General features: G+C 33.1%; 1 long non-coding RNA gene and 1 pseudogene across 7 annotated transcripts; both read left to right on the top strand.

Annotated features, from left to right (window-relative positions):
* The first annotated feature begins 13,077 nt into the window (after nucleotides 1-13,077).
* On the top strand, nucleotides 13,078-14,071 carry LOC107945787 (protein GDAP2 homolog; annotated as a pseudogene).
* A 952-nt stretch (nucleotides 14,072-15,023) lies between these two features.
* On the top strand, nucleotides 15,024-17,457 carry LOC107945786 (uncharacterized). Of its 7 annotated transcripts, XR_005922362.1 has the most exons (5): nucleotides 15,032-15,312; nucleotides 15,470-15,833; nucleotides 15,913-15,981; nucleotides 16,073-16,153; nucleotides 16,237-16,615. It is a non-coding gene; the product is annotated as an uncharacterized lncRNA (long non-coding RNA). The 7 variants fall into 7 exon arrangements; XR_005922361.1 differs by having other exon boundaries at nucleotides 15,024-15,365; nucleotides 15,913-16,153; XR_005922360.1 differs by having other exon boundaries at nucleotides 15,028-15,312; nucleotides 15,913-16,153.
* Nucleotides 17,458-17,924: the final 467 nt, after the last annotated feature.

Below are 17,924 nucleotides of genomic sequence, written 5' to 3'. Positions count from 1 at the left end.
ACTCCATCTCTAGTTCTTCCAAACTGTAAGCAAACATCAGTAGTACCTTGTAAGTATCTTAAAATCCACTGAACTGCTTTCCAGTGTTCTTTACTTGGATTCGCCATGTATCTGCTAACTACACTGACTGCATATGATAAATCTGGACGTGAATAAACCATAGCATACATGAGAGATCCCACTGCACTAGAATATGGAACATGTGACATGTACTTAATCTCATCATCTGATTGTAAAGATAAAGCTAATAAAAGTTTGAAATGGGCTGCTAAAGGAGTACTAACAGGTTTAACACTCTGCATATTGAACCTGTAAAGAGCTTTCTCAATGTACCCCTTCTGAGTTAGGTACAACTTACTTACTTTTCTATCTCTGAGAATCTCCATACCAAGTATTTTCTTTGCTGGTCCCAAATCTTCATCTCAAATTCTTCACTTAGTTGGGCTTTGACCTTTCTTATCTCTCATTTATCTTTCGTTGCTATCAACATGTCATCAACATAAAGGAGTAGATACACAAAAGAACCATCACTGTTTTTCTTAAAGTAAACACAACTATCAAAGCTACTTCTTTTGAAATCATGAAAAGTCATAAAGGAATCAAACCTCTTGTATTATTGTCTTGCTGACTGTTTCAAATCATAAAGGGATTTTTTCAGCAAGTAAACATATTTCTCTTTTTCTGAGACTGTAAAACCCTCTAGTTGTTGCATGTAAATATCATCCTCAAGTTCTCCATTCAAAAATGTATTTTTTACATCTAATTGCTCAAGCTCCAAATCAAGCATGGCCAAAATACAGAGCAAAGCTCGAACCGAACTATGCTTCACAACTAGGGAGAACACATCTGTAAATTCCACATTTGAAATTTGACTGTAACCTTTTGCAACAAGCCTTGCTTTATATCTGGGTTCTTCAACTTCTAGAGTCCCTTCTTTCTTTTTAAACATTCGTTTACAACGAATAGCCTTTTTACCTTTAGGAAGTTTCTCAAGATCCCATGTTCTGTTTTTATAGAGTGATTCAATCTCCTCTTGCACAGTAAACGTCCACTTTTCTGAGTCTTCACAGCTAACCGCCTCAGAATATTTAGATGGCTCTTAGTTTGTATTTATATCTTCAGCTACATTTAAAGCATAAGCAACTAGATCAGCCTTAGCATACTTCTTTGGAGGTTTAATTTCTCTGCTAGTTCTGTTTTTGGTGACAGAGTATTGAGGTGAAGAAGCAACTCTATTCTGAATTTTTGTACTGGCTTAAGGAGTCGACTCTGTTGTAGATTTTGGATTAATCTGATGCTCCACCTGCTTTTGATGTTCTTTATTGGAATATTCTTTAAGAGATAAGTTAGGTAACATAACAATTTTATCAAAAACAACATCTCTGCTAATCACAACTTTTCTATTTTTAGGACACCATAACTTATACCCTTTTACACCAGTTTTATAACCAATAAAACACATTTAATGGATCTCGATTCCAATTTTCCATCATCAACATGAGTACACGTAGGACACTCAAAGATCTTTAAATCAGAATAATTAGTATGATTACTAGGCCATACCTCTTGTGGAGTCTTTTTCTCAATGGCAATGGATGGATATCAGTTGATAAAAAAAACATGCAGTAAAGGCTGTTTCGGCCCAAAATGACTTTGGTAAGTTAGTATTCAACAACATACATCGAACTTTCTTCATGATCATTTTGTTCATTCGTTCTACAACACTGTTTTGTTATGGAGTATGATGAACTGTCAAGTGTTTCACGCTTCCTTCTGACTTGCATAGTTCATTAAGCTCATCAAAACAAAACTCTAAGCCATTGTCTGTGCGAAGGTGTTTTATTTGTTTTCCCATCTGTTTTTCAATCATAGTTTTCCAAGACTTAAATGCGGAAAATACATCACTTTTCTGCTTCAGGAAGAACGCTCAAACTTTTCTGGAAAAATCATCAATAAAAGTTAGCATAGAATTCACTCCACCTCTCGAAGGCACTCTAGATGGCACCCACAAATCAGAATGAATATACTCTAACGTTCTCTTCGTGTTATGGATTCCTTTGGTGAATCGAACTCTCTTTCGCTTCCCAAAACGCAGTGCTCACAGAACTTTAGTTTGCAAATTCCTTGGTCAATTCTACCATGATATTCTCACTCATATGTCCTAGGCGCATATGCCGAAGTTTAGTAATATCATCATTTAACAAGGAAGAGGAAGTGACAGCTGCATCACCAGTAACAGTAGAACCCTACAAAACATATAACTTGATAGTCTTTCTTTGCCCTTTCATCACATCGAAGGAACCTTTAGAAATCTCAAAAACCCTACTTTCAGCTGTGTATTTATACCTTTTTGTATCAAGAGTACTCAACAAAATTAAATTTCTATTCAATTCTAGAACATGTCACACGTCACTAAGTGTTCTGACAACTTCGTCAAACATCTTAACATTAATCGTTCCAACAACTATGATTCTACACGAAGCATTATTTCCCATCAAAACAACACCTTCGGACACTGTTTCGTAAGTTATAAACAAGTCCCGATTGGGACTCATATGGAAGGTGCAGCTCGGATTAAGGATCCACTCATCGCTCACTTTAGAATTGTTGACAAAAGTGACTAGAAATTCACCATCGCTGTAGTCTTCTATAACATCAGCTTCACTAGATTTTACTGGTTGTTTTCCCTTTTTATTTGTATCCCCTCTTTTGATTTTATTCTGCAATTTATAACACTCAAATTTAATGTGTCATTTCTTCTTGTAGAAGTTATAAGTTTTACCTCTGTTTGAATACTTCGATCTACCCTTAGATTTATCGCGGGGATTCCGTTCCTGTGTCATTCCACAATCATCATTAGCATTTCGATCTTGTCTCTCACAAACAATGAGACCCTCTTCTTGAGAGTCGGGTTTAACCACAAGATACTTCATCTTATCATATGAGATCAAAGAATCATAAACCTCATTAACTATGAGAGACTCGCGACTATATAAAATTGTGTCTCTAAAGGTTGAATAAGACGGGGGCAACGAACAAAGTAGAATCAACCCTAGATCTTCCTTATCATATTAAACCTCCATGGCCTCCAAGTATGAGAGAATTTCTTTGAACACTGTTAAGAGTTCGTGCACAGACGCACCTTCCTCCAAACGATGAGCATAAAGACGTTGCTACATATGCAACTTACTGGTTAGAGTTTTTGACATACATATTTGTTCCAGCCTTTTCCATAATGTAGCGGCGGTCTTCTCCTTTATCACATCCTGCAAAATTTCGTTAAACAAATGCAGATGTAACTGTGTTAACGCCTTTCGATCTTTATACTTCTTCTCTTCCTCTGTCAATGTCGAAGGTATTTTATCTATCCCTAGCAGGGCATCCTCCAGATCCATCTGCGCAAGAACTATCTACATCTTTATCTGCCACAACACGAATTTGGTGTTGCAATCCAACAGCGAAATTTCATACTTTAAAGGCGTCATTACCGTGATCGAGATGAACAACCTAGAAGCTCAGATACCAATTTGTGAAAAATAGAACGTCGATAATGACAATGTATCGCAAAGAAAAAGAGAAAAAAAAATAAAGAACACCTAGACTTTTATGTGGAAACCCTTTTGGGAAAAACCCACGGGCAGAGGAGAAGATAATTCACTATGTCGAATTCGAATGATTACAAGAGGAGTGGACTATGTCTATTTATAGGATCGTAAAACCATATTCGAATAGGAGTGTAGTAAGATTGAAACACCTTATTTTAATTAATATCAAATAGATGAAGTTTAACAAGATATTCTAATAGGAGTGTAGTAAGATTGAAATACCTTATTCTAATTAATATCAAATAGATGGAGTTTAATAAAGTTTAAAAAACCTTATTCTAAAAATAAAATAAAAGAAGTGTAGTTCTATATGGATTTTACTTTTATTTTATTTTACTATTGTATTTTATTTAAATGAGAATTCGGGTCACTCAATTCTAACAGTTATTATGTTTTTGATTTTTTATCTTATTTTTATAAATGAAACGATATGATATTATTTGAGCTACCTTGGTTATTGTTGGATTGGTATTGTGTAGTTCAACTATTGTTGTATATTTAACTTGTAGTTTTTCGATATTGTTCTCTTGTTGAATGTATTGGACATTGATTGGTTCATTTTTGTACCTGTAATATTGTTAGTAAACGAATTAGGAATGCATTATGTATATTAGCTAAATATACCGGTTATTTTTGCACTTGTTCTTTAGTTCAACAGTTTCTAGGATGTCAATATCTCAGTATATTTTTTTATGTTGAGCCTGAGGCAACATAGAGAACCCCTACAACACCATTTTATTTGTTGTTTTTATTGATTTTAATTAGTAAACAAAATACTTTTGTGATAGAAAAGATTAGCATTTATACAATTTAACTATCAATGGACTCACAATATTGTTTCGGATTTGATTTTAATTTATTATTGATGCCAAGTCAGCATAGAGGATAACTTTAGTAGTTTGACCACTATTAAAGTTCACAATCATGATATTTTTAAGATTCAGTAATTGAAATTGATGAGAATAATTACATAATGAAAGTTTATTGCTAGAATTTGAGTTTAAAAGTACTCACAGGACATCTTGAATGTAAATGTCACACTTTTGTACTTCATCTATTCTATTGTTTAATTGAACTCTTGTCATGAAGGTCAGAATTCTGATTACATCTATAAAAAAATTAATTATTCAAAATATGTTAATAATGAAAGTGAAAGAAGTTATTAATTGTAATAAGAAAACATAATTGAAATTGAAGTTTGTAAATTTTATCATTGAGTTGGTTGTAAGGTGTGAAATTGAAATGATGTTAAATCCTATTGGATTTCTTCAATGACTGTAGTCCTTTGAAAACTAATTAATAGTTTCACAAAGTATTGGTTCATCACTTTGAATGCGGTGGTAGCCTCCATCGCTATCTCTAATTTTGTTTTCTTTGATTGTTGGAGAATTTGAGTAGAGACGATAGATCCGGATATGATATGAAATTAAAATAGTAAACTTTGAGGCGCTGGTGACACTTTCCAAAGAGAACAACTTGCCCCACACAAAGTTGTTAGAGAGTTAAGACAAAGTTCCTCTTAGGATACAACAAAGTTTTTTTTTATTTCCTTTGATTGGAAAAATCGAGGAATTCTCTAACTTTTAGTATAATTTTTGAAATTGGATTGATTGTAATGATTATATTTTGAGCACCATAGTCTCTTTATTTATATGCACTCAATGGACACTATTGAAAAGCCACAACCCCTTGTATTGGACATACTTCTTAAAAGGAACATGTCTCATGGAAATCAAATGTATTTATTGGATGAATGAATCATCACTTTCTAATTTGAATAAGTGTTAATGAATCACACTAAGTGATCCATTAATAATATCTAATGAACGTGCAATCTACAATTTCCAACAACTTCATATTTCAAGAGATATCTACAATCTAGGTATGTTCTGATTTCATCAACTTCAGTATCTCGACTCAAGTTGTTTTGTATTGCAGTACTACTTTTTGCTTCCAAAACAGCTTTGGCTTTGTCTGGTCTTTTATTAATGTATTTAAAAAAAATATTTGATAGTTTTAGTCCAGCTACAAAATTTCTACATTAATGCTTGACCAACAAATCCACATTATGAGGCACAATAAATCTATTATCTAGCTCGAATCCATTCTTGATTACCACATGTTCGTTATCTCTACTTCTATAATTTGGAAAACCATCATCATTAATGATTGTTTTAGACTGTGTAGATGTTGGTGTTTTAGAATTGAGAAACCAGAACAAAGATAATAAGAGAGAAAATAAAAAAGAACACTTAACAGATGGAATAAACTGCTTGTATAATCATCATCAGTTTTCATTCCAAAAATTACAAAATATATGAAAAATTCTTTCAAAAAATTAATCAATCCCACTAAACATCTTGGGAAGGCAAAGATAAAACTTGTACACAAACTAATTAAGTAAAATCAACAGCTAAAAACATCAAATCAATACTAACTCTACTTTTTTCTAACAAGTTAACTTAAACAAACAGATTAAACAAAACCATCAATTTTAGCACATACAAACCCTGCACGCACTTCATCTGGGGGTTCGTCAAAACCCTTAATAGCTCACACTTTGATGAGCTAGCAACTTAGGTTGAGCTCATATTTTTGATGAGGTCACGTCTTTGGGAGAGCTCGCAGCTTTCGATGAGCTCGCATCTTTCAATGAGCTTGCATCATTTGAGTTTGCAAGTTTAAATGAGCTCGCAACTTCGCAACCTAAGTTTGTCATTGCATGAATGGCCAATTCACAACAAGAGACTTTGGAAAAAAAATTAAAACTTTTTCCTTTACTCATACAAGGAGTTGTTGCATATGCAGCACCATAAGGTCCATGGATCATAAATTCTTTCACTGCATGATGACCAATTCTGTCACCATATTGATCTGGAATTTCAGCTGATAGGATTTTATCAATATCAGTTGCAGTCTTGCATTTATTATTTGGATACAACCAAAACAATAAATGTGCATGTGAAAGCCCACATTTTTGGAATTCAATAGTATATGTAGTTGTCAAAAATTGAAGATAACTATAAACAACTAGAAAAAGATGTTGATAAAAAAGAAATGAAGTTTCATAAGTTTTGCAAATTACCAGCTAAAACTAATCCAAAATGTTTCTTTTTTGTTATGTGTAAGGCCCAAATTTTGCCTGGGCCCATACCAGCAAAACAAACCCAAATAATAAAAATAAAACAGTCCATTATAGCAGTGGCCCAAACCCAAAATTGCAATGGCTCAATTAGACCAGCCCACTACTTAAACCAAACTAACACCTAACAACCCAACAAAAACCCCAACTCAGCAAGCCCAAAACTAAACAAGCCTACAAACTTAAAAAATTTTAGCAAAAAGAAAAAATCCCTTGCCACATGCAGCCGCTGCCCTTCAATCTACGTGTGATCTCCTCGCACACCTGCGCCGCTCGCCTATCACTGGCCCTCCACGCCTCTGACACCTGCAAAAAAAATTGAATGCAATGGCAGAGAGGCATGCGTGTAATAATAATAGTTAATGGAAACAAAAAAAAAAATAGAGATTAACAGTTGTAATCGGCTATAAAAGGCCAAATATCATCACTGTAATTTCTTCTTCCCTTTTTTACGAATATTAAATAAAAAACGAAAACAAAGCATTTGAGAGGTTTTATTTTACTTTCTTATTCGATTCTTTTTATTTTTATTTTATTTTCATATTTCTTTTTACTAAAAAATAAACTAAAATAAAAAGAAGAAGAAAATCTCACCTGCGCCGCGCCGGAGGAGGAGAGACCGAACGGTTTCTCCTCTTTTTTTCGGGTTTGGGCTCACCTTTCTTGAGATTCGACGTTGAATCCATGCTCTAGAGGCCACCAGGTTCAAAAGGGACCAGAAAGGCTCGAGTTTGCACCTCCGGCCACCACTTGCGGCAGAGCTACGGAGGTGCGCCGGAGCACTTGGCCGGATCCTGGCCGTAGTTTTGAGAGAAAGGGGGGTGGTTCTGCCTTTTTTTTCTGAACATTGAAAAAATGAAATGTTTTAAAAAAAATTTTGGTTTAAATAAAGTATTTTAAACGGCGCCGTTTTGGGGTTTAGGTTCAGAGACCAAACGACGTCGTTTTAGTCTCTGACTCGCTACTCGACCCGCTCTAGAAGGGGGATTTGCATGTTTTCGTCAAAGGGGCCATTTGCGCAATAGGCCCCTCCGCTTTTACGGCTTTTTCGACGCGGTCTTTGTTGCATTTCCTGATTTTGGGCACATGATTTTGTTTCTTTTTTGATTTGGTCCAATGACCATGCGTGGGTACCTCTTTGGGGCGACGCCGTTTTGCCGAAATGGGATGTTTTCCAAATTAATCTCCGCTTTTCTTTGCGCATTTGAAATTGTTCCCTTTAGTTATTCATTTATTTTTATCTTAATCTATCCTACCAATTTAATTTGAGCTAGAATTAAGCCCTTTTATCTTAATCATTTATTTATTCATTTAATTATTTGTTGCTTATTTATATCTTTGTTTAAAAATTTGTTATACACGTACATATACACATTTTTATAATATACATACGCACATATATTTTATGATTTATATATTTATACATACATATGTGTTTTATATTCTATAACTTTAAAATATATATATACATGCATTCTTATAATATATATTTGTTTCACATTTTATAACTCCTATATATATATACATACATGTATTCTTTTTTTTACATATACTTTATAATCTTAAAATATACGTATACCTATATACATTTTATAATACATAGATGCACACATATTATAATTTATATATATACATATATATTTCACAATTTTAAAATATACATATATATATATATCTTTACATTTTTTATTTGATTCATTTTCTTTATTGTTATTATTATTTATTTATTTATATACATGTTCATTATTATTTTAAAAGACTGTTTTAATTCTATTCGTTTATTTACTTGCAATTATATGATTGATTTGTCTCTTATATTTATTTATTTTATTTTTGATGATTGTTCATATTATTCCTACTTACATTATCGAATTCATTATTGTTTTGTTACGAGCATTAACATCGTGTTTTACTTCTACTATTTCGTGTTAGATTAATTTTATTCAATGCATAAATTATGATTTTTGAATAAGCAAAACCTCGTGTTTAGATTCGAGAAGGTCGTACCCTAACTTATTGGGTTTCAATTTTCACAATAAATCTAAATACACGAATATTTTCAAACTCAAGTTTTAAACGATCTCGGGAATTAAGAAAAGATCGTGTCCTAACTTACTGGGCATGAACCCTTTTTTAAACCCTAGATAGCTAAATATCTTTTAAATAAGCAAATTTTCGGCATGTATTCTCGTATCGGGAATTCGATACGTTGTGTCCTAACACATTGGATATGACATGTTGTTTTCTCAATATGAGGATTTCTCTAAAAAATAATAAAGGCAATATTTTGCATTTGGAAATTCGAGAAAGCGTGCCCTAACGTGCTGGGTTTCGATTTCTCGATTGACCAAATAGCCAAATATCCTCTTAAAACTTCAAAGTATGGTTTTTTGAAATCATAAAGTGATCTTGGTTTTGACTGTTTAAAGTATCGTGTCTTAACGTGCTGGATGTGATATTCCTTCAGAACAAGAAAATCTTAAATTTCAATCCATGTTATTCGAGTTTTTTTAAGGATAGTATTTAAAAAAAACTCTTCAAAATTTTCAATCTTCGACACTAAGACACTAATTAATCAACTAGGTACCAATTTTTGGGTGTTACGAGGGTGCTAATCCTTCTTCGTACGTAACCGACTCCCGAACCTGTTTTTCTGAATTTCGCAGGCCAAAAGCATTGTTTTAATAAATCTAAACTGTTTATTAAAAATAACCATTTTCGAGGTGACCCGATCACACCTCATCAAAAAAGAATGGTGGCGACTCTCATATTTGTTTTTGTTTTCAAAATCTAAGTCGACCCCATTTTATCAAAAAAAATTGTGTCAACAATGTCTTGCATGAAGAGCCTAGTTTTAGTCTGAGAACCCTTGACATTATATCTCGTCTATCCTTATATCGTTAGTATTTGGCATTGTAGGTAAATGTGATGAACAAATTAGAATATCTGTAGTACCCACAAATTGCCATTGCATCTTGATAATTCTGAAATGGATACCGTGGACCCCTGTGAATGTAGCAAGTAGAATTATTCTATTTCCTATTGAGTTTCCTCGATTGTTTCCATTGTTTATTGGGGGAAAAACAACACAATTATTGAAAGGTTTTTAGAAGGTTTTTTTATTTTTTGGAAGGTTTTTTTTGGGGAGGGGGGCGACCAATGGACAGCGAAAGTTTGAGGAACTCCTTGGCAACGTAAAGCTAATATGCTATCATGCTCTTAGATTTTTGCTAATCGAAACAAAAAAAAGGGAATAGGGGAGTGATTCACTTATAGGGGTGTAACACTTAAAAAATTGGTTTTACACCATTTTGTAATATTTTTATATGAATGATATTTTAACAATTCAGCTTTTATATTTTATGTTTTATTCATATAGATAATGCATGTCAAATTTGACATAAATTTAAAATAATTAACTATTCGTTTTATGTAAAAAAAACTTTCAACAGTTAAATATATATAAATATTTTTAATAAATTCAATAGTTGAAATATTAAAGTATTAATAGTATAAAAAGTTACAAAATAATCTGAAACCACTCTAATTTTAAAGCAGTGTAAGTAGATCATTCTATTTTTATAAATTATTAAATAAATTTAATATATTAGAATGATAAAATCACCCCACTATTAATATTAGAATGTATATAATAGTTAAAAATATATATATATCAAAGATTTGCTATAGGCTTGAATCGGGTTGAACTGAGAACAAATTAGAGAATAGGTTCGAAAAGTGATTTTGAACTAGTTAGACTGGAAATTGATACAAATTAATTAAAGTGATTGAAAAATTAATTGAATCGATAGTTGAACTGACGATTAAATCAAATTTTTTTATTTGAATCATTTTAATAATTTTTTAATTAAATCGGTGGGATTGAGCTTGACGGAGTTAAAAACATTGATATATCCAAATCCTTTGCCATGGTGCATTAAAGCTAACTCCAGTTTCGACTTTGTTTGAAGCTTTTCTAGATTTAGGAATGTAATCCACCTTTTCTGACCAAAATAAGAAAGCAAATCCTTTAGATTTTATATTGGTATATGAAAAAATATATAAAGGGGATGATGAAAACGAATGTCGAAAGTGGAAGTGAAGTAAATATCCTACCATCCAACTCTTTTGGCTTTTTCAATTTCCCCAACTCAACCAATCAGGGGACGATTGTGATATCTACATTCAAATTCTCATAAAATATAGAGATTAAATAAAAAATTTTAAAGGACGACTTCTGTAAGTTGTATTTTAATATCTACTTAACAATTTTGAATTTCAAATATATATTTTTTATACTCCTTATAAAAATTTTAATTTACATTGCATACAAATATCTATACTATTGTTTAAATTCGTAATTAAGTTGGTGTCACAAGTCAATTAGACACTTTAATCTTTTTATTTAAAAAATAAGAATATATATGCTTATAGTGGCATTTGACCAAAGCTTTACTTGAATTTTCTTTATACATTTTAATTTTATTATGTATACATTATTACCTACATCAATTTTATATTTGTACTTACTATATATATAGATATTGACTGAGTTGGCGCCACCCATAACCACATCCCAATTCAGTCATTAAATTGTCAAAATGCCCTTATTTTAACAAAGCAATAAATATTAATTTAAGAGTATTTTTATCTTTTCAGATAAAATCTAAAAAAAATATTAATGTTTATAATGGAATTTGAACCCAAAATACCAACATACGCTCTTCTAAACTACAACATTTAAGTTCTTATGTGAATTCTTAATATATATTATTTAATTATTTTCACCCATATCGAGGGTATGTCATAATCTTATTGATAATGTCGTCCTTTGAGTTAGTGTCACAATTTAAAATTTTTTTATTTTAATTTTGTACATATTGCATACATATTATTATTAGTCTCACATCTTACAATTCATTATTTATTGTATGTTATCTATAAATACACTCATGCATTCTAAATACATGGTTTCACATGCATGTATGTGTGATAAAATTTCAAGTACTTATTATTTTCATTAATTCAAGAATTATGATTTAAATATGATTTATTCATATTCATCAAATATCAAATTTATTTACAAATAAACTTATTTAAATATTTTAGGATTAAAGTGCAAATTCACCATCACACTATATGTAAAAATTGAAATTTTTATTGATATTTGCCATTATATTTTTAAAAGGGTAAACTACACCCATGGTCACTTTTGTTTACCTTAGGTTACATTTCAGTCACTTATGTTTGAAATGTTACGTTTTAGTCACTTACGTTATTGTGTTGTAACATTTTAGTCACTGAGCTGTTAATTGTCGTTAATGGTGTAATGGTAAGCTGACGTGGCATGTTAAATTATCATTTCAAACAAAAATTTTAGGTTAAATTATACAATTGGTTCCCATAATTTTTCGTTTTGAGCAATTTAATTCTTTTATGTTATTTTAACTTTCATTATTTATTTTCTTTATTTTCCATTCTCTTCTGCTTCTCCCTCTGTTTTCCTACCTTCTTTATTTATTTTAACATACCAGGAAGTCGAATTGGTAGTGAAGAAAGAAGCATGGTATGGGTTTATGGGTTTTGGTTATAGGGTTTTGGTTATAGGCAAATGATGATAGTCGATTTCCTACTTCTTTTTTCACTGCCAATTCGACTTTCTAATATGTTAAAAGAAATGGGAAAGATATGAAAACAGAGGGAGAAACAAAAGAGAATGGAAAAAAGAGGAAAGTTTAAAGAACATAAAATAAAAAAAATAAATTACTTAAAATGAAAAAAATATGGGGATCAATTGTATAATTTAACCTAAAATTTTGATTGAAATGATGATTTAACGTGCCACGTCAGCTTACCGTTACACCATTAACGACGATTAATGGCTCAGTGACTAAAATGTTACAACATGATAACGTAAATGACTAAAACGTAACATTTCAAACATAAGTGACTAAAACGTAACCTAAGGTAAACAAAAATGACCATGGGTGTAGTTTACCCTTTTTAAAATATGGGTAAATTTTGCATTCAACTCTTATGAGTTGAATTTTACTGTTAAGCTTTGAATTTTATTAAATTTTACTAACAACTTTGATTTTTTTTTAAATTAAATTTCACCCCTTAATATATAAATTCGATGATTTGAAAACCTAATTTAATAAAAAATTCAAATATTATCTTTTAATAGTTAATAAAATAATTTAACTTATAAATATTAAAAATTAATAAATTAAATTATAATTTCTAATTAATGAAATAAAACTTGAAAAATAAAAATACATATATCAAAAGAAAAAATGAGTCTACTGAATTCCATATTCCTCAATACTTTTTCTCGGCTACTTTCTTTAAAATTATCACAAAAATCCCAACAATCATGTCATCCCAGATTTCCGAGGCTGATCAAGAACTCCTCCTGCACAAACTCGACATTTTCAAGATCCGCGGCAAAGATAAGCAAGGTCACAAGATTCTTCGTATTATCGGAAAATTCTTCCCTAATAATTAGTGATCCCCACGCCTCCATCTCCCTTTTTCTTTTTCTTGATTTGCTATTATTATTCTGTTTAAAGAAGATTTGGGTTGATCAGCTCGGTTATTGATCGTTGAGGTTGTGAAGAATTATTTGGAAGAGCATATATTTCCAAGGCTAGGAAAGAGGAGGTTTTCGGTGTTGTACGTGCACACCGGGGTTCAAAGGAGCGACAACTTCCCTGGAATCTCAGGGCTACGGTGGATCTACGAGGCCATCCCTATCAACATTAGGGATAATCTCCAAGCCGTATACTTCCTGCACCCTGGCCTCCAGGCCCGTCTCTTCCTCGCCACCTTTGGCCGCTTTCTCTTCAGCGGAGGGTAAACAACCAAACCAAACCTTTTCATTCGTATTCTCTTAAGCATATATTGATTTAGCGTTAATAGAGACGTTGGGGTGGGCGTGGGTGTGGTAGGTTGTACGGGAAACTGTGATATGTGAGCAGGTGGACTATCTATGGGAGCACGTGAAGAGGAAGGAGGTTGAGATCCCAGAGTTTGTGCATGATCATGATGAAGATTTGGAGTACCGTCCGATGATGGACTACGGATTGGAGAGTGATCACCCTAGGGTTTCCCTTTCTCCATCTGTCTCTAGCTACTCTATGAGGTGCATCTTAGAGTTAATAACGTAATATATCATCTTATAGACCTGTACTACTACTGCTGCTACTATTTCTCTTATTTTCCTGTAAGGTTGAGATTGATTTGTAAATATATACTAGTATTGTGGAGGCAGGCAATGTCGAAAGTCTGTTTTAAATTTAATCATAGTTTAATTTACAGTTAATATAATAATCTTCCCCTGCATTTTCACATGTATTTGAATACCATTAATCTAACAATGTTAAATTGAGAAGAAACTGTGAATATATATATATTCATATAGGAAAAAAGAGGACCATAAAGATGATGGAATAGAAAGCATCCTGTTTAGGTTGAAATGGAAATTTGGAATTAGAGGCATAACAGATAGTAAAGGAGGAGGGATATGGATAGGGTCAGGGGCAGGGGCAGGGGCAGGGAAGCTTCCTATCTCTGTTCCTTTCTTTTTCTTTTCAAGTCCCTAAGGGAATGGAGGGGGTCAGGAAGCTTCCTACTCAGAATTGAGCAATTAGAATATAGAGGGTCAATTACTGCTGTATTTTCCTTCACTAATTTACTAAACAAACAGGAACTACATAATAGTGTTAGAGCACTGAAAAACCATTTTGTTATATATATAATTTAATGAGATTTTCCAAAAATTTTGGTTAATCTAATTAAAACTTTCAAAAAACTTTGGAGGTTTTACATAAATTTTTGAAGATTTTAATTAAAAGTTTTAATATTTTAAAAGATTTAAATTAGAACTTTTAAAAATTTTGAGGGGCTTAAAGTAAATTTTTTTTAAAAGTAGAGTACAATGATTTGGGGGCTAAGAACCCCTTTCCCTAATAACCATCGGCCCTCAATATAAAAAGTTTGTATTTATGTTCAAAAATGAAAAACAAAAGTAGAGATGGCAATAGGGTGGGGCGGGGCAAATTTTTGCCCAATTCGACCCCAACTTAATCTGTTTTGATCTCGCTCCGACCTTAACTCTTAAGAAAAAAATTCGTCCTGAACTCGAACTCAAAATTTTATAGAAGACCCAATCTCACCTTGAAATTAATTTAAGTGTTATATTTTTTATTTTGAAGAAATAAAATTAATTTTTTTAGTATAATTTTTTTTTTGAAAAAGACAATTGGCTTGCATTTATTTCAAAAGAATAAAAAATAAAAATAAAAAACAAGAAATTAAAGCAAACCCTGAAGGAACCCAATCGGTTTCTTAAAACAAAAAGAAAGAACCAAACAAACGTCCCTAATCAGAAGCCAGCCTTTCCACGATCGAAACTCCTCTTGAAACATCCAGTACCCAGCAGTTCCCGTTCACCGACTGATTGTCCGTTCGTCGATACTCATGCTAGAAACCGGATGCACCTCTCTCAAGAGTCCAAAACTCCTCACAAAAGCCGATGTCTTCTTCAACCAGCTTGATTCCGAGGTACCCCCACTGAACCCATCCACTTTGTTCATCAAGAGACCATTTTGACTGAGGTTTCACTCAATAAACCCCTAACTGACAGTAACCCTTTTCAAACTTGATCGATTCTTTTGTTCTATCCACCATGCAATCCTTATTACGCCACTTACTCTCTCAGAGATGCTCTTCGGCGATCATCCTCTACCTCCATAGCAGTCGACCGAGGAAATCCATTTTGTAGATAAGTACCCCCTGTTCCTTTTAACTCCTCCACTGCTAATGCATGCACCACTTTATTTGCCTATCTCGATGTGTTTCTAAACAAGCATGCTTCATAATTAGAGCTTAGCATTCTAACGCTTAATACATAGGCACTAATTTCAGATTGATCTGTATTCCCTATTCTCACCTTTATTACTGACAACACATTGCCTTCAATTTCAGCCTTTATGATTCCAAAATCCGGCCCTAACTGAACGGCCTGGACACACACAATTGCCTCTGCAACAAAACCAGTTGGTATGTGCTCATTCAGGCGCATGGTAAAATTCAGAACCCTCCCACTTGAATCCCTGACCACTATCCTCGAACATGAACTTTTGCTTTGTTTGTGAAAAGCAGCATCAAAGTTGATTTTCACATACGACTCCTTCGGCGATCTCCAACGCTCTCCCTCCACTCTTCAACCAGGTAACCTCTTGTTAAGTTCCTCCAATTCCTGTATTTAACTCGTGATGAAACATGCTATGTCAGATCCATTTTGTAGTATCCCCTCATGTAGGTATTTGTTCCTAGCTATCCACATGGCCCAAAATGAACAGGATATTACTCGACATTTTTGTATTGAGACGCTGTAATAGAGGTATAGCATCCAATCTTTAAACTGACCCTTGTTTAGTTCCTGTGGCCATTCTATACCTAACTTTCCCCAAATTTCTTTTACAGCTAAACAATCTCGAAAAGCATGCTCAACATTTTCTGCTTTGCCTGTACATTTGGGACAGTTCACAGATCCCACCTATCTCCTTTGGTATAGATTGTATTGAGTAGGCAAATAACTGATAAAAATCCTCCAATTCATAATTTTTATTTTAGAAGGCAGATCCAAGAGCCAAAGTCTTTTATAAAAGGGGTTGTAAGCATGTTGTTCATTGTTGAGAGTAGTCGGGTGTATTTCTTGTATTAGTATTTTGTACCCACTCCTTATCGAGTATTCCCCAGAAGCCTCACCTCGCCATACCAACCTGTCCTCCTGTGGTGGACATGGTAAAGGAATGCATAAGATCCTGTCAGCCTCTTCTTCATTAAAGGTAATTTTTATTTATCCTTCCCTCCAATAATTTGTAGTTTGATCAATTAAATACGATACATAACATATATGTTGACCATTTGCTCGTGTTTGGATTTTGAAATCCATAGCTCTTGGCACCCACATATCTTCCAAAACCAAGACTTAATTTCCTGATCTGATTCGCCAGCATAATCCCTTCTTTAGTAGCCCTTTCACCGTCCACACACTCTTCCAGGTATATGAAGGTAAATTGCTCAATCTTGCATTTAAAAAATCTGACTCTGTAATATTTGGCTTTTAACAATCGTGCCAATAAAGAATTTGGATAACAGATCAGACACCAACCTTACATTGCTAATAACACTAAATTAAATTTTGATAGGCATCTAAATCCTAATCCTCCATCCTCTTTCAAATTACACAATCTCCTCCACTCGCACCAATCGATACCCTACTTTCCATGGCTCTTTTAACACCAAAATTTTCCAATGATACCCTCTAATTCAAGACAGCGAATTCGACAATAGGAAACACGTCATTGAATACGCCAGGATCGTTTGTAGTACTCATTTTATAAAGACTTCCTTCCCCCTTGTGAAAAATGAATTATATTCCACCCATTAATCCTACTCATCAGTCGATCCTTTAGAATTTGCAAAGCCTTTCGCTTGTTCTTGCCCACCATATTAGGTAAACCCAGATATCTTTCTGGGTCCCTAGAAATTCTGACATTGAGGATAAAAAAACATCAATTCCCTCCTTTGCTATGATACATTTGAGCTAAAATAAGCAAATGATTTTTCAAAATTAATGCATTGCCCCAAACAAATTTCATACTCCCGCAATATATTCTTTAAAGTATGTGCCCCTCTTTTTGTAGCATCACCAAACAAAATACAACCCTCTTTTTGTCACATCACCAAACAAAATACAAACGTCAGTAAACAATAAATGAGAAATAAGGGGCCTTCTGCAACTTACCCTCGTCCCCTTTATTAATCCTTCCTAAATAGCTAATCTTATAAGAGAGGAAAGACCTTCGCTACATATTAAAAACGCTACATATTAAAAACAAATAAGGGTTCAACGGGTCCCCTTGATGTAATCCCCATTTTGGTTTGAACCTCTCCCCTATCTCTCTGTTTAGGCATATTGAGTAAAAGACTGAGCTAATACAATACATTATAAAGTCTACACATGAGCTAGCAAAACCTATTTTTAGCATCATCTGCTCTAGGAAAACTCGTTCCACCTTATCATACGCATTGCTCATATCAAGCTTTAATGTCAAGCTTCCTTTCTCTCCCATCCTTCTCTGCTTAAAAGTATGTATGAGTTCATA

This window comes from Gossypium hirsutum, chromosome D12 (genome assembly GCF_007990345.1).
Source record: "Gossypium hirsutum isolate 1008001.06 chromosome D12, Gossypium_hirsutum_v2.1, whole genome shotgun sequence".
Taxonomy (NCBI): Eukaryota; Viridiplantae; Streptophyta; class Magnoliopsida; order Malvales; family Malvaceae; genus Gossypium; species Gossypium hirsutum.
This window is presented reverse-complemented; position numbering and strand designations above follow the sequence as displayed.